The 18,374-nt window shown below is 39.9% G+C and overlaps 1 long non-coding RNA gene across 1 annotated transcript in view; it reads right to left on the bottom strand.

Annotated features, from left to right (window-relative positions):
• The window catches only part of LOC134737859 (uncharacterized), a 56,347-nt gene extending 50,972 nt beyond the window's left edge, over positions 1–5,375 (bottom strand). The window contains exon 1 of the long non-coding RNA XR_010123248.1: positions 5,016–5,375. This is a non-coding gene — a long non-coding RNA (uncharacterized LOC134737859). The remainder of the gene's footprint in view (positions 1–5,015) is intronic.
• Between the last annotated feature and the right edge of the window lie 12,999 nt (positions 5,376–18,374).

Raw genomic sequence — 18,374 nt, 5'->3', positions numbered from 1 at the left:
TGGATTCTTCTATCTGCAATGAAGGGTAGTCACAGCAAAGTGGGAAAGCAGGAAGGGGCATATGCATAGGGAGAATAACTCATGGATATATGCACGAAGCACTAAGCAAACGGGTTTCAGGGAAAGACAAAGCAGGCTTGGGAGATTCATTTCTGAGATCCATTTTATGCATGTTCTTCTAGTCCTCTCACCTCCTGTAGTAATTAATGTCCACCAAGTTTGTTTTGTAGCTACTTACACACCTTCAAATGAAACCTGTTGATGTTTTGAACATTGATTTAGGTAGTCTGTTATTATTCCACTATCCACATGTCATCTGTATCTTGGCACCTCAACAGCCTGCATCATTTGTGAGCAAGAACTCTGTGGGTGGATTTCAGAGAACAGCCCCTCATTATTTGTCGATTTGGTTCAAAAATGACTGAAGTGTCAATATACTTTGCAAGGAAGTTATTAGCAATGAAAATGTCAAGTTACTTCTCACTGGTGATGAACGGAACAAACACAACATGTCCCTTATGAAGGTGCTCAGTAACATTCATATTTGTAGAACTCAATTTGAAAAGCAGAGAGAAACAGAACTAGTTCCTAATTGGACAGGTTTCTTTATTACATCTTGACCTAAACAGAGCTAATAATTTTGGTCATAATTTCTCATATGAATCTTAAGACAGTTATATGGAATTTAAAATCATCTCTAAAATTCTATCAACTAAATATATTTCACCAACTCCCTTATGTGTTCCTTTAACCACTGAATAAGAGAACAAATGAGATTTATCACAATATATTTTAAAATCATGTACAATAGAAAATAGCATCAAGGTGACCTCCAAGGAAGTGAATTCTCTTTGTGTGCTGAACTGGAGGTGTCAAGGGACTATTGATGTCAGTTTGGTTTTTTGCAGCAGAAAATGTACATAGTAGTCACCAAAAACAGAAATATAGACTCTCCAACTTGCAGTGTAACATCCCATTAAGGAGGTGTAATTTCTTAATTCCCTCAGTACCCAAATCCCTGTATGAAGTATCCACTCTCCACAAAGAGGAATACTACCAAATTTGGCACAGTACCTTAAACCATGTTGAGTATATGGCACAATTTGCCATAAGGCAGACTTCTGTTGGCCCCTGCCATAGAAAACTCAATTTTAGCTGTGTACACACAGAGCAAGCCACTCACATTGGGAATGAGGGTGGAGAAGAGATGAGTTAGAACCTTTTGGGATTATATTGAGGCTATTTGAAGGCTGCTTCTCACCAAGTTGACCTTAATGTTCCCCTCAGCTTGATTAAACGTTAGACAGACTTCTACCTGCTCACAGGTCTCTGACTTCCCTTAGAGCATTTACTTTATATAATTTGCAATTGGAGCTGGGCATGGTGGCTCATGCATGTAATCACACTTTGGGAGGCCGAGATGGAAAGATCCCTTGAAGCCAGGAGTTGAAGACCAGCCTAGGAAATATAGTGAGACCCCACCTCTACAAAAATAAAAAAAATTTAATAGCTTGGCATGGTGGCATACACCTGTAGTCTCAGCTACTCAGGAGGCTGAGGCAGGAGGATCCCTTCAGCATGGGAGTTTGAGGCTACAGTGAACTATGATCTTGCCAAAGCACTCCAGCCTGGGTGACAGGGTAAGACTCTGTCTTAAAAAAAAATAAATTCAATTGCACATTTTTATATGCCCCTTTGAGATGTAAATGTTTTATGACTTAAGAATGTCTTTCTCAAGGACCTGGAAACCACTCCTTTGAAATGTAATCATCAAGAAAGATACTCCTCCTATCTCCTAGTCTCTGTGGAATGGTAGGAACCTAACTTCCAATATGGACAATTAGCAAACACAGATGGCCTAATCACATTGACCAACCTCCTGCTGGGTTCTTCCACAAGATGATCCGACAGCACTGGGAGGAAGGAAATAAGAAGTCTAATTGAGCATCCACGCTTTCCGAGGTTCAAAATTAGACTTACCAAGTTGGGGTGGACCAGGGAGGATGTGACCAAGACACAGCGGCATGAAAAGACAAAAGGCCCTATGAAATAAAATTCCCTGGAGATTCTGGGCTGGTGACTCAGGATCAAAAACTAAGGGTTTGGGGCAGGAAGAGCATATGGCTATGTCCCATGCTTTGGGGGACATTGACCAGCCTTGTGAGAGTCCCCTAAGAGAACAGTAGTCCTAGAGTCCAAGCTTGGGCACACCATGTCCTGTGCAAGGACCAGGCACTATAAGCATCGGGAACCAACAGCAACAGCAACACCTTATGGCTCCAAGAGACAATGGCCATGGAAGACTCTGCTTGGCTTTTGATAGAGAGGGTTGGTTCCCCTCATTCAAACAAATGAGCCCCAGAGATTTTAGGCAGTTAGAGGTTGAGATGCAGGATAGGTGAACTTCAAGTGGAAGATAATGGACTTCCTGCTCATAGCACAGCTGCTCAAACAAGTTATTTTTAAAAGTAAAGAGATTTTAATGCATTTAAAGAGGAAAGTACACCAACATTTCTGAGCTGGTCATCCAACATAGTTTTTAGATTTTTTTTTTTAACGAAAATAGACATGTGACAAAAAAGTACTTCTCTCCTTTCTAGAGACATAGAAGAAATATTTTTGAAGGTGTAGAAACCAGAACTCAATCACAATTGGATGGGTGGAGATGGAAGTTTTCAGCTGGAATAATTTCCAAGCTCATGTCTTCTCTCTACCGGATATGACTTAGTTTATTATAACAATAACACTGAGAGCCCTGACTAGGGCCCTGGGAAACCTCTAAGAAGCTCCAGCTGTTCAGTCACTTCGGCCATCAGTCACTTTGTTCAGAAGTTGAAGGAGGCAGCAGCGTTAGAAGTAGTGAATCTGCCTTGGCCTCAACAAAGGTTCTCTGCTTCAGATGGAATTCTTAAAGTTACCTCAGATTTATTAAGTAATAATAGGCAGACTCAAATTACCAGGAATTTTATTTTTAACTTAACAAGTCTTATCACACAGATAAGACATCTATAGAAAAATTATAAAAGAAAACATCCCATAATCTTACCACCCATCGATAAGCACAATAGTATTGTCAATATTCTAATATAGATATTTCTAAACTTTTATATAAATATATACTTTTAACAAAGTAGATTCACAATGTATATCCCATTAGGTAAACTTTTTTCTCTTAGTACATCAAAGTTTTTGTTGTCGTTGTTTTGTTTTTGTTTTTTAGAGATAGGGTCTCACTCTGTCACCCAGGCTGGAAAGCAGTGGCACAATCAAACCTCACTGCAGGCTCAACCTCCCAAGCTCAAGTGATCCTCCCACCTGAGCCTCCCAAGTAGCTGGGACTACAGCTAGGCATGGTGGTGCATGCCAAATTACTATTACTAATATTTATTATTGGTTTTTTTTTTGTAAAGACCAGGTCTCTGTATGGTCCCGAACTTCTGGCCTCAAGCGATCCTCCTGCCTCAGCCTCCTAAAGTGCTGGGATTACAGACATGAGCCACTGCACCCAGCCATAAAATCTTTTCATAGGCAATAAATATAGCTTTGCTACATTACACTAACTGAACACAGTAGTTTGAGAAATTTCTACAGACTCTTTAACAACTATTCAGACGTATGTATATACACAGCAACATGCACAATATTTTCATTTTTAACTTATGGAATTTAACTCTTCTTTGTGACACAGCTGTACCATTTTGTGAGTCTGCACTAAGGGTACATGTCACAATGGGGAGTTGTCATTTCTTTATCTTTTTTTTATGCCTTACAACTCACCCTCCATTCCCAATCACTGTATCAAGAAGAAAGGAGAAAGTCTCACACAAAGCATTCAAATATCCCATCATTCTGCAGTCATTAGTAAGAGGCATATTTCAATGTGACAGCTGGATGACATCTCACCCTCTCTATTAGGATGGAGAGGAGAGGATGCCCATTTCCAGGAGGAGGGCTGCATGCCTGATGTGTGAAACCTATCAATTGATCTTTTAGACCCCGTCTATTACTTTACATCATCTGCACTCTGTTAAATCATTTCACCCCCACTAGACAACCAAGTAATATCTCCACCAAACCTCAGCATGCTCTTTTCTCCAGCCCCACTTCTACTGCTGGGTTGTCTTAAACTTTCTTAAATTAAAAGACAAGAAACAAGCTTTCACTCCCAGAAGCCATTAGGTCTCCTGCTGCTTTTGAATGAAGCATCTCTGACCCTTATCATAAATATATTAAGCAAAGAAAAGTTAAAAATCCACTGAGGGGAACATGGTCAGCCATGAGTCATTTATGCCCTGGGGTGAAATGAGAAGTCATAAATTAAGGTAAATCAATTCCAATGGTGTATCAGAGGAGAGGAAAGACATGAAAATCTCAGGCTGCCTCATTACTCACATAGGATCTGTGCGTGGTGAATAACTCTCCAAAGATTTGGAAGTAAGTGGAGAGAGGAAGAGAACCTGCTCTGAGAGGAATGGGTAGGGATACTTTAGCCAGCAATGATTTCAGCATAATTATTGTGATTCATAACCAAATAGACGAAAGTGAATTTTTGAAACCACAATACTTGAGCTAAAGCTAATTTCAAGCCCCCCTTGAAAACTAATTTCAAGCCCCCTGTTATATGTGCAAGTGACAGATGTGGGATTGATTATACGTTCTGTGACTCTGCCGTGCATTACCTAAGATGACCCCAAACTCAAAGGCCCTTATGCCTTCCAATGCTCAGCTGCCACTCACTACTATTTCTTGGGTGAACTGACTTATTCAATGGCATAAGAAAAGTATCTGGCTCCTGGACTCTTATACCGCCTTCTCTGCCATTCAAAAGTTCTCTTTATTAGTCATATTGACCAAAAAAAAAAATGCACATGCTATGAGTACATTTAGTTATTACCTATTAATCAAAATGTGGCCCCTGGTCCTGCCCAACTCCCTATACTTCTGTTTTACATTCTTTCAAAAAATCTTTATTAATAAAGGCAATTCATCAAGTGTAAAAATAAATGCAACCATACCTTTGAGATGTCTTCCATGTAAAGCAATTCACAAATCAGACAAAATACTATATGGGATTAAGTTTCCAGATGAAATCTGATGAGAAGTATTGAAATCTACACATCTGGGAATATCAATGAATTCCAAGTAGACAGAGGCCACAATTAAAGTTTTAGCCTCTTGAGCTGTTTCACTGGTCTGTAGGCTCCACGAGAGTTGAAACAGTGTCTGAGTTGTTCACCACTGTGTCCCCAGCACCAAGCACAGTGGCATAGAGTGAATATTTACCAAATAGTGATATGTAGAAGAGAGGAAGGAAAGGAGGGAGGGAAGGAGGGAAAAAAAAGAATGATTGGAGGAGGGAAGCACAGGAGTGAAGCAAGCCACATGACTTTTTCTTTAAAAATAACTACTTTGTTCTTTTGGTGAAAAATGATTCATAATTATTATAAAAATTTGAGCCATGCAGAAAAATACAAAGAAGAAAAAAAATCACCCCAAACCTTGTCACAAAGAATAAGTATCATTAGCATTATATGAACAAATTTTCAGCCATTTTCTATGAACATATACAAATAAAAGCACTAACACACTTCTGTCATCATCTTATAAACCTGAATCATACTGTGCATTCTATCACTTTGATTTAAGCTAGCCCAAATGAGCCTCCCTCCCCAGCAGTCAGTTTTCTGATCTTGGTAACTAAAATTGAACACATAGAAATGTAATGACTATGGCTCTGTCACTGGGCCTCTCAGGTGTGGCTGGTCTGCGTGACAGGTATCACTGCCCCAGGGCAACAGACTGCCACCAAACTCACACTGCCCTGACCAACTTCAGCATTTCAGCAACAAATGAATCATCAGACTGGCATCAATGTCACTGACCAGGACATAACACAAATAGGGCCAAATCAGACTTACCTTGTCAGACTAAAACAGCTGACATAATATCTGTTTTCCATCTAGTTTTATATAAAATGATAACAAATAAAATAGCTATCAGTGTACCGGCCGGGTGCAGTGACACACGTCTGTAATCCCAGCATGTCGGGAGGCCAAGGCAGGTGAATCACGAGGTCAGTAGTTCAAAGACCAGCCTAGCCAAGATGGTGAAACCCCATCTCTACTAAAAAATACAAAAAAAATTAGCCGGGCATAGTGGTGGGAGCCTGTAATCCTAGCTACTCAGGAGGCTGAGGCAGAGAATTGCTCAAACCTGGGAGGCAGAGGTTGCAGTGAGCTGAGATCGCACCACTGCACTCCAGCCTGGGCAACAGAGCAAGACTCCATCTCAAAAAAAAAAAATTGCCATCAGCGTACCTTCACAATTGAGCACCAATTTCTCCTTTGGGATCTCTACTTTGGACCACAAAGCTAGTATCTTTTGATATCTTTTAAGGCAAGTTTGGACTATCTAGGGGTGATAATTGAGTTTGAGATGAGGAAGTGATGTGGACATGCTGAGCTTATTCCTCCTCTCTTCCAGATCTGACTCCCAGCAAAGACATTTCCCTGGTCCACCACCCCTGAGGTATATGGCACACGGCAGGAAAAACTCTGCCCCACGTGGAGAGGACTGCAGTCGTCCAATCAGCCTAAGATTAGGTGAGTAATTCTGATTCCAGGGTTCAATAGTTAGAAGCTCAGACCTAAGCTTTTTCATATAGCCATATCAGCAACAAAACCAACATTTTGATCTTCATCAGACTCCTTTCTTGATTGGATTAAAACTTAAGACAGGAAATAAGAGTGTAATTTATTAGCTCTTCCTACACTAAAATCCTATAATATACATCAAACTCTTATTCCATAACTGCTTTGGTTTGTTTCAATATATAATCTACAGAATACACTGGGTACTAGATTAAGAAATCAATTCATATGTATCAATTCATGCTTACACATATATATGTGCATTAAATATATGAAGATATGTCTATAATCATCTGAGTTATTTGCACTTTATCAATTTTAATGAAATAGTCCCACTTTCTAAGAATGCAGCAATGTTTTTCTACTACCACAGAACTTGAAGTTAGAAGATGCTATACATACATAGAGAGATAAACAGATGTATATATAGGAATTTCTGGTCTTCAAACCTCCTTTCAAAACTCACACTCATTGTTACTGTACATGAATATAAGAAGTTTCTAAAACAAGGATCAGCAAAGTATAGCCCACAGGCCAAATCCAGCCTGTTACTTATTTTTTTATAAATAGAGAGCTAAAATGATGGGTTTTAGATTTTTTAAATATTAGAAAAACAAAAGTTATGCAACAAAGACTATGCATGGCCCACAAAACCTAAAATATTTACTATCTGCTTTTTTCACTTAAAAAAAAAAGCTTGCCAAATCCTGTTCTAGACCAACTCTTTCTCAACACACACACACACACACACACACAAATATTCTTGTCTCCTACCCTAAGGTTAATTCTAGGTCTTATTAGTGGAGGATAATGGTTAGAAGCATGAAGTTAAACAAACTTGAGTTCAAACCCAAGTTTTGACATGATTTGCTACGTGACTTTATGCAAGTTACTTTGCTTCTCTGAGTATCAACTTCCTGGTCTTTAAAAGAGAATAATAGTGTGCCTAGTTGATAAGAGTTTCAGGTAAAGCTTTAAAAACATAAACGTAAAGAAATCAGGGTAACGCCTGTCATGTGGAAGTGCTCAATAAATTAGTTACTACTACTCAAATCTAGTTATATTAATACATTTCTTGCTCTATATACACTCAAATTTAACCATTCTTGCTCCCACAATCTACCCCAGAGATAAATTATAATATTTCTCATGTATCTAAAATCAACTGTTCCATACAGCTAGGGGCGGTCAGAAAATAAATATAAATGTTCCCATAAATACAGTCCTTTCAATTTTTTCTACGGAAACAAGTGTAAAGCTATTAGTAATGCTGAATTCAAATATTTCAGAGAAAAATACTATAGCATAGAGAAGCTTGGTCAAGGTGACCAGCAACCCTCCCTAACATGTGAAAACTCCAAAGAATACTTCATTGCAATTGGATTTTTGTACAAAATAATTTAGTGTGAGGGCAACCAGCTCCTTACACAAAACAAAGGCCAAATGAATAATCATGCTCTGAATTAGACAACTACAGACCTAAGTGTTCACAGTTAAAAATAATACAGAGGTGACTTGGCATGTGTTTCTGTTTTGAGCACACACAAAAAGACTTCTTTTAAAAACTGTTTCGGTATCTTTTGACCTTGTTGCAGAAGTTTTTAAACCTTTTGTCCCTGCCCTCTTGAACTAGCCCATATCCAACACTTGTTCTCACACTGAACTCAGACAATCATAGCTCTTCCAAAAATATATTCAATAGAAGTAGCTTCCCTTAAGGCACTGCCTGACTTGTGTCTTTATCCTTTGACAAGGAAAGCAAGAAAGAGTTGCCACTGAACTTTAGGCAATATTTGTGCTGATAGCAGAGGAGTTTTATCTCTACCCTAAGCCCAGAAGATTCTCTCAATGCTTTCTTGCATCATGTAACACATTATTCTTCGGAATTCCCAAGAACTGAGGGGTCTGCGTATAAACAGACTCCAGAGGCCAATTACTGATGGTAACAAGTTACATTTGTATAGCAGGTATTAAACTCATGTTTGTAACTCATATGTCAAAAAATATGGCATTTTTATTTTTGACCACTTAAAATTCCTATTTCAACCTCCCATTCTGAAGGAGTGGAAAAAACATCATCTTAATGATCTCTTTCCCAAGGTGACCCATAATTTCAGGAGAGTGAGGCACATACATTTGCCAAGGGGGTCAGGAGGAGGGTCTGTCACGGTTGGAGCAGCTGAGAGGAGCAAGTAGTTAAGAGTGTAGATACAGAGCCAGATTGACTGGGTTTCACTGGCTCTGCCAGTCACTAGCTATGAGACCATGGGTGAGTCACTTAACCTTCTGTGCCTCAGTTTTCTCATCTGTGAACTGGGTTATCACCTATGTCACAGGGTTATCATGTGGATTAAGCAAGTTAACATTCATAAAGCATTGGGACAGCCTTTACTGCTTGGTAAGCACTGTAGAAATATTTGTTAAATAAATAATAAATACCTTCCTGTCGTGAAGGCATCAGCTGAGGCCCCTACCTGGCCCTGCCATCCAAGCATGAGATATCCCTCATACCTGTCCGAATAGTCCCATCAGTCCAGTGGGTCTCTCTGCTACTATTCATTCTTGAGAGCAAAGGAATGATCCTACTTCCATGTCCGGTAAGGATGGAGAAAATCCCTGGGAGGTTGTATTCATACCCAACACACTAATGCAAGTCATAATTATATAAACATATCCAACATGGGGCAATTATTCTAGCTGTAATCCCCCCATGTCTTCAAAGAATGCCAATGTTTTTCTGTTTCATGAGAAAAAAAAATACCATGCAAATGTTAAACCAGAATTCAAAATTTACAGTCTCTAAAATCAAACAGAAAGAAAAACAAACTCATTTATTCAAACACTTGAGATTTTCCTGTCTTCCACAAAGGGATGCCATTTCAGTCAAAAAATGGTTTGACTCCATCCCAAAAAACCCTCAAGGTAAAACGTTGTAACTTAGATGCTTCTAATTAGACAAACTTCAAAGAGATATTGGCTGAGAAAAATCCCAAAGTATATTTCCAAACTGTGGAGACAGGTTTCTAAACTCATAATGTTTTACATTAATATGAAATACACAGTCTTCTAGATCTGAGCTGTCCAATACTGTGTAACCAATAGCCACATGTGGCTACTGAGTACTTCAAACACTGAAAGTCCAAATTAAGATGTGCTGTAACTATAAAATAAATATCAGATTCAGAGACTTAGTATGAAAAAAAGGAATGGAAAATATCTCAATTTTTTTATATTGATTACATGTTGAAATGATAATGTTTGGGATATATTTGGATAAATAAAATTTAGCTGATATTAATTTCACCTTTTTTATTTTTTAAATGAAACCACTAGAAAATTTAAGGTTACAGATGTGACTCACATTATATTTTACTATAAAGCACTGATCTAGACAACATAGGACCAACCCTGTGTGTTAATTCAGAGTAAACATATTTCTAAATAATAAATCTGTCAACTAGTCACTATCTTTCGATCTTAGAAAAAAGTATATATTCTTTGCCGTTTTCTCACTGTAGAAGGGGCCAAAACTTGAACTATTTGTTTCTCTAAGTAGCCTAGGAAATGCTAATACTTACTGTTTTATTTATGTTTTTTTCTTCAAATTTTTTATTATTTTATTCCATTTGAGTTCATGTAGTCACTTTGTCTAAAAATTTAGAGTAGTAATCTATAGTAATTTTTATTACCAACTATATCCAAGGCTTGTTCATCTCTGTTCATTGCTATTCCAACAGACTGTTATTCATAATAGATTAAAAACCTGGAACCACTATGACTAGAATCAATAGCTTCAGTTTGACAATAACCAAGAAGTAAAAGTTTTTGAGAATCATATTTCACATGTCTGGCCCTGCAGTATCCCAAGAGATAGCTCTATGGTTATTCTGTTGCCTGCACTCCAAAACCAGTGAAGCCCACAATAGGGCTAACAATTCTTTAGTCATTTTATTTTGTTTTTTTTGTTTGTTTTTATTTTTTTATTATACTTTAAGGTTTAGGGTACATGTGCACAACATGCAGGTTTGTTACATATGTATACATGTGCCATGTTGGTGTGCTGCAACCATTAACTCTTCATTTAACATTAGGTATATCTCCTAATGCTATCCCTTCCCCCTCCCCCCACCATCTCACACCAGTTAGAATGGCGATCATTAAAAAGTCAGGAAACAACAGGTGCTGGAGAGGATGTGGAGAAATAGGAAAACTTTTACACTGTTGGTGGGAGTGTAAACTAGTTCCACCATTGTGGAAGTCAGTGTGGCGATTCCTCAGGGATCTAGAACTACAAATACCATTTGACCCAGCCATCCCATTACTGGGTATATACCCAAAGGATTATAAAACATGCTGCTATAAAGACACATGCACACATATGATTATTGCGGCACTATTCACAATAGCGAAGACTTGGAACCAACCCAAATGTCCAACAATGATAGACTGGACATTTAAGAAAATGTGGCACACATACACCATGGAATACTATGCAGCCATAAAAAATGATGAGTTCATGTCCTTTGTAGGGACATGGATGAAGCTGGAAACCATCATTCTCAGCAAACTATCGCAAGAACAAAAGTCATTTTATTTTGTCAGTGGAACTTCCTGTTCCATTCCTCTCCACAGGCGTTACAAGCCTTTCCTGTCTCTTGCAGGCCCATCTTCACCAAATCCTGGGTCAGTGCCCGCCTCTCCTACCAGCCTGTTGGATAGCTCCTCCTGGGTGTTTCCTCCACAAAACTTACCCACATTCCACTTGTAGCATGACTCAATCTAGGTGGGATTCACCTTTTACTATTCTTTCAATGATCTGTCCTATCATGTTCAGTAAAATCAGTTCACTATTCCCCAAGGGCTCCCTTTTCCTTTGTCAATGGAATCTCTGCGGTCCAGATGCTCCTGAGAGCACTGGATCCTGAGATGCACTTCGGAGTAGGAAAGAAAAAGCAAGCTTTCTGCCTGGCGCAATGGCTCACACCTGTAATTCCAGCACTTTGGGAGGCCGAAGCAGGCAGATCACGAGGTCAGGAGATTGAGACCATCCTGGCTAACACGGTGAAACCCCGTCTCTACTAAAAATTAAAAAATTAGCCAGGCCTGGTGGCACGTGCCTGTAGTCCCAGCTACTCGGGAAGCTGAGGCAGAATTGCTTAAACCCGGGAGGCACAGGTTGCAGTGAGCCGAGATCATGCCACCGCACTCCAGCCTGGGTGACAGAGTGAGACTCCATCTCAAAAAAAAAAAAAAGAAAGAAAGAAAAGAAAAGAAAAGTAGGCTTTCAGCTCTTCCTTGTAAGAGCAGAAATCATAAAGACAATTAAATTTCAGAAAACTGAATCAGCAGCCTTTTGTAAGTAGGCCTCTAATTTGAGAAGGTATAGCTGAATTACATGCTAATATAATTGCCAATACATGCCAATATGTATTGTGGGCTCAAATGGTCTTAGAACAAGCAGAGGTAGGACATGCTTCATTATCATTATTGGATCAGCAGATCCCTGAGTGGAGAGTTACTCATTTTGACTGGCCCTCAGAGGTGTCCACAGGCCTTCAAAGAGCCATTGGTCTGTAGCTTTATTTATGCACAGAAGGTTTATCCAAGAAAAATCAGGTTCTCAAAAGAAAAAACCAAGATGTGATAAAGCCTGAATTTCCTTCTAATAAACTAAAGCATTACACTCCTTGGGTTACACACATGTGGATACGCAATCAGGCATACACTTAGCACTTACTGAACGTCAAGCAGACATTAACTGCATGCTCCAGCGTAAACTTTAGATACACAACGGACTGGATTAATCCTACCATATCTGTGTGCCAAAATAAAAACCAGATTTTCATCTGAGACCAGAAAGGGGACATTGCTGTGAGAGGCATTCGAACCAGAATGACTCCATCTGGAATAGGGGCTGGGTAAAATGAAGCTGAGACTTACTGGGCTGGATATCCACAAAGTGAGGCACTCTTAGTCAAGGGATGAGATACGAGGTCAGCACAAGATATAGGTCATAAAGACCCCGCTGATAAGACAGGATGCATTAAAGAAGCAAGCTAAAATCTGCCAAAACCAAGATGGTGACAAAAGTAACCTCTAGTGTCCTCACTGTTCATTATGTACTAATTATAACGCATTAACATGCTAAAAGACACTCCCCCCAGCACCATGACAGTTTACGAAGGCCAAGGCAACATCCAGAAGTTACCCTATATGGTCTAAAAGGATGAAGAACCCTCAGTTCTGGGAAATCTCCACTCCTTCCCCAGAAAACTCATGAATAATCAACCCTTTGTTTAGCATATAATCAAGAAATAACCATAAAAATAGCTAAACAGCAGCCCTCAAGGCTGCTTTGCCTATGGAGTAGCCATTCCTTTGCTTCTTACTTTCTTAATAAACTTTCTTAATAAGCTTTCTTACACTCTACTCTGTGGACTCAACCCAAGCTCTTTCTTGCACAAGATCCAAGAACCCTCTCTTGGGATCTGGATCAGGACCCCTTTTCAATAACATTGTGAAGGATTTTTTTTCATTGACTTTCACTTAAAGCAACAATTCTTAACACTTAGATTGTGGAAGAATGGCTGAGTGCTTGTTAAAATGCAGATTCTCAGTTTGAATCAGGAGTCTAGGGTGGGCCCCAAATACATACATTTGTAACAATCTCCAACTGACTTTAATGCAAGAACCAAGGGATTCTGATGTGGCTAGGACAACGCTCTGATAGAGCAATAAGCATATCTGTAGTGACCATATTTCCAGAGTCACAATTTAGAACTCATGACCTAATAAAGAATTATTTTTCTTAAAAAAAAAAAAAAAAAAAAAAAAAAGAAACTCTGATTTGAAACATGGGCTCTAATGTACCACACACTAAATTTGATCCCAAAATGACGCATGGACATAGTTCAAGAAAGGGTGTTACAGTTAATTTTATGTGTCACCTTGACTAAATTAAGGAGTGGCCAGATGGCTGGTAAAACATTATTTCTGGGTGTGTCTGCGAAGGCGTTCCCGGAAAAGATTAGCATCTGAATCAGTAAAGAAGACCCACCCTCATCAATGTGGACAGCTATCATCCAATCCAGTGAGGGCCTGAGTAGAACAAAAATATGGCAGGGGAGGGCACACTCTTCTGGAGCTAGGATATTCATCTTCTCCTGCCCCGGGACATCAGAGCTCAAGGCTTTCAGGGCTTTGGACTCAAACTTATACGAACACCTCCATTTTCCCCCAACATGTACTCTGTCCCCCACCTCATTCTCAGACCTTTGGCCTCAGACTGGGAGTTACAGCACTGGCTCCCCTGGTTCTCAGGCTTTTAGACTTGGACTGAATTATACCACCAGCCCTCCTGGTTCTCCAGTTTGCAGATGGCAGATTGTGGGGCTTCTCAGCCTCCATAATCTTGTGAGCCAATTCCCATAATAAATCTCATATATATCCTATTGATTCTATTTCTCCAGAGAACCCTGTAGTCAAGGGAAAGAGATATAATGAGACAGTTTCCAAAAATGTTATTTCCAAAGAATAAACCCTAGTCTCTTGGCACATCTGTGCTGCTTCTTCAATAAAGCACATAAAGTTTAAAAAATGCCTCATTCTGCAAAATGTGACTCAGAAGTGTATTTGTACAGAGGCTTAGTGAATCTGTCATTCTTAAATTCTATCATGCACTTTGGGAAAAGAGAGGGCAATTTCTCACTGTCCCTGGTGAGAGAAGGACCTTATTTTATTAAAATAAGAAAACTGGCTGGGAATTCGCAGTGAGAGTGTGTCTGATACTATGTTAATTCACAAGTCCTGAAGTGTTTTAGCAATCCAACACAAGGATAGGGAGTACTTCAGGAAAATGAGTGTTCTTTTTTGTGGAATTCATGCCTTTCCAGCACCCGAAAGCCAGGATGAGATTTTTTCAAGTTCTATGTTGCTTTTAGGAAACAGACATCCTAAAAATAGATAAATGAGGATTTGCTTGAGTTTGAAAGAGTAACTTTGTGTCTACACTTATAAAGGCCCAAGCTGAGCTAGAGAACAGTACTAGAAGCTTTTCAGTAAAGCTAAAAAGGGAAGTACAAATATCTCCTAGGTGAGAACAAGGTTTAAAAAAGAAGTAAAGAAAAAAAATAAAGTAGAAAAAATCCAGAAAGATTGAGACAAAGATAAGTTTCTTTGGAGAGTAGCTTTAGCCTTCTTAGTTGGCACTTGCTCTAATAAAGATTTTTTATCTAAGTTTTCCTACTTCTTCATTGTGGCTGTCTTTATCTCGCACTTTGTTCTCTATTTTGGTCAACTAGAAAGAGCTGAACCTGGGACCAGAAGAACACCTGATTACTATTATTGTTGTGTGCTGAAATGTGTCCCTCTCAAAAAATCACGTTAAAACCTAACCCCTAGTACTGAGAGGTGAAGCAAAATGACCTCCATTGCTGGTTCAAACCCAGATGCCACACTGGGTTGCGGGAGTGTGCTTGGTTCCAATATTTTGTCCATCTTGGGGTTTTTTTTGGGCTGCGGGGATCCCTGCCACTGCCAGTACTGTTGTTGACTTCCATCCCCATGCCCAAGCCCCCCGGAGGGCTCCCGCGCAGCCCAACCCCCCTCCCTACCACGACGGGCACCACCTCCTGCTCCACGGCACCCCGTCCATCGACCGCCCGAGGGCCGAGGAGTGTGGGGCACAGCATGGGGACTGGCAGGCAGCTCCACCCATGGCCTCAGCGCAGGATCCACTAGGTGAGGCCGGCTGGGCTTCTGGATCGGGTGGGGACTGGAGAACTTTTCTGTCTAGCTAAAGGATTGTAAATGCACCAATCAGCACTTTGTGTCTAGCTCAAGGTTTGTAAATGCACCAATCAGCAATCTGTGTCTAGCTCAAGGTTTCTAAATGCACCAATCAGTGCTCTGTGTCTAACTAATCTAGTGGGGACTTGGAGAACTTTTATGTCTAGCTAAAGGATTGTAAATGCACCAATCAGCTCTCTGTATCTACCTCAAGGTTCGTAAATGCACCAATCAGTGCTCTATGTCTAGCAAACCTACTGAGGACTTGGAAAACTTTTGTGTCTAGCTAAAGAATTGTAAACGCACCAGTCAGCACTCTGTGTCTAGCTAGAGGTTTGTAAACGCACCAATCAGCACTCTGTGTCTAGCTAAAAGTTTGTAAATGCACCAATCAGCGCTCTGTGTCTAATCTAGTGGGGACTTGGAGAGCTTTTGTGTCTAGCTAAAGGATTGTAAATGCACCAATCAGCACTCTGTGTCTAGCTAAAGGATTGTAAACGCACCAATCAGTGCTCTGTGTCTAGCTAATCTGGTGGGGACTTGGAGAACTTTTGTGTCTAGCTAAAGGACTGTAAACGCACCAATCAGCTCTCTGTAAAATAGGCCAATCAGCTCTCTGTAAAACGGACCAATAAGTAGGATGCCGGTGGGGCCAGATAAAGGAATAAAAGCAGGCCATCCGAGCCAGCAGCCATAACCCGCTCGGGTCCCCTTCCACACTGTGGAAGCTTTGTTCTTTTGTTCTTTGCAATAAATCTTGCTGCTGCTCACTCTTTGGGTCCATGCCGCCTTTATGAGCTGTAACACACACCATGAAAGTCTGCAGCTTCACTCCTGAGGCCAGCGAGACCACGAATCTACCAGAAAGAATGAACAACTCCAGACATGCCGCCTTTAAGAGCTGTAACACTCACCGCGAAGGTCTGCAGCTTCACTCAAGTCAGCGAGACCACGAACCCACCAGAAGGAAGAAACTCCGGACACGTCTGAACATCTGAAGGAACAGTCTCCGGACACACCATCTTTAAGAACTGTAACACTCACCACGAGGGTCCGCTGCTTCATTCTTGAAGTCGGTGAGACCAAGAACCCACCAATTCCGGACACAGTACCTTAGAATATGACTGTATTTGGATATAAGGTTATTAAGAGGCAACTAAGTTAAAACTAGGCCTTTAGGGTGGATCCTAATCGAATCCAACTGGTATTCTTACAAGAAGAGGAAATTTGGACGCAGGGAGCCACACCCAGAGATAAAAGAGACTGTGGGGACACAGTAGAAAGACAGCCCTCTGCAAGCCAAAGGGTGAGGCCTCAGAAAAACCAGACCTGCCAATACTTTTGTCTTGGACTGCTAGCCTCCAGAACTGTGAATAAACAAGTTTCTGTTGTTTAAGTGCCCAATCTGTGGTATTTTGTTATGGGTAGCCCTGGCAAACTAACCCAATTACCCTGGCCTGGTTACCTAATTCACTTGTTGTCTCACCTGTAAAACAGAAACAACTGATCCTGCCTACAGAGAGTTGTGGAGGTGAACTGTGATATTTTTGAAAACTACAAAGGGTTATACAAATTTAATCAGTACGATACTTTATTATGAAAAATGTTTCCCTTTTATATCTGAGCCAGATATGATGGCAGGGAGCACTGAATGTCTCCCGTTGTCACTAAGAGTCAGAAGTTGCTAGCTGCTACACTACAAAGCTGTGTATCCCCAAGCCCCTGATTTGTTTGTGTTTATTGCCTCAAGCTGTTGACAGTTGAAGACAAGGAAAGATAAACATTAAGTATGAGAGAAAATATTCTCTAATCCATTCTATTTTCCATAACTCTAAAAGTAATGACAAGTATTCTGGGTTAGGAAAAAAAAAAAATCTGGATATTTATTGCTGTTAGCCAGCTAAAAATGAGGAAAGAAAAGCTGAAGACATTGACATTCAGAAAATGAGTTCAGAGGAAACAGGAGTAAGCAAGGAATTTTAATTAGAGCTGTGTAATGTACTGAGGAAATAACTATAAAAATGAAAAGTATTCCCCCAAAAAGTTGAAATGGAAATAATTGAAATGCATTTGAATTCAATTTAAAGGGCTATAGAGGGCAGCGTAGTTAAATAGGGTATAGAAAAAAACAAATAAAAATGATTCTAAAAATATAAGCAGCCTTTTAGGAAATACTGAAATATTTATTAAAAAATAAGCAGACAGTACAAAAATAGTACATGTGTGAAGTTAAATATTATATTTTAAATTAAAATGCCCTTTTAGTTCTCAGATGTCTCAGCAATGAGCTCATGAGAGCTAAAATTCTGAAACACTAAAATGTTTTCCTGAAATAGAAGAAAAGGCAAAGATTAAAAGAACATTCAATCTTATAATAGATGATTAGGCAGATGTCTTGATTTTTAGAAATTTCTAGTTTTCTTCTATTATAGTAGTTGGCAAACTTTAATGTGCATCGGAATTACCTGAAGGCTGCTAACCACAAATTGCTAGACCTCACTCCCAGGTTTTCTGATTTCTGAGGTCTGGAATCAAGCTCAAAAATTTGCATGTCTACCTGGGCATAGTGGCTCACGTCTGTAATCCCAGTGCTCTGGAAGGCCAACGTGGGATGACTGAGGCTAGTTCAAGACCAACCTGGGCAATAAAGAAAGACTCCATCTCTACAAACAACAACAAAAAACAGAGTTTGCTTTTTTTTGTTTTTTGAGGTGGGGTGTTCCTGCTCTGTCATCCAGACTGGGTGCAGTGGTACAATCATAGTTCACTGCAGCCTCAGCCTCCTGGGCTCAAACAATCCTCCTGCCTCAGCCTCCCACATAGTTGGGACCACAGGTATATACCACCACGCCCAGCTAATTGTTTTTCTTTTTTTTTTTAGTGATGGGGTCTCACTATGTTGCCCAGGCTGATGTCAAACTCCTGGCTTCAAACAGT

The sequence above is a fragment of the Pongo pygmaeus genome, chromosome 12, assembly GCF_028885625.2.
Source record: "Pongo pygmaeus isolate AG05252 chromosome 12, NHGRI_mPonPyg2-v2.0_pri, whole genome shotgun sequence".
NCBI classification, from domain to species: Eukaryota; Metazoa; Chordata; class Mammalia; order Primates; family Hominidae; genus Pongo; species Pongo pygmaeus.
The sequence above is the reverse complement of the archived record's forward strand: the minus strand, read 5'-3'. Positions and strand labels throughout refer to the sequence as shown.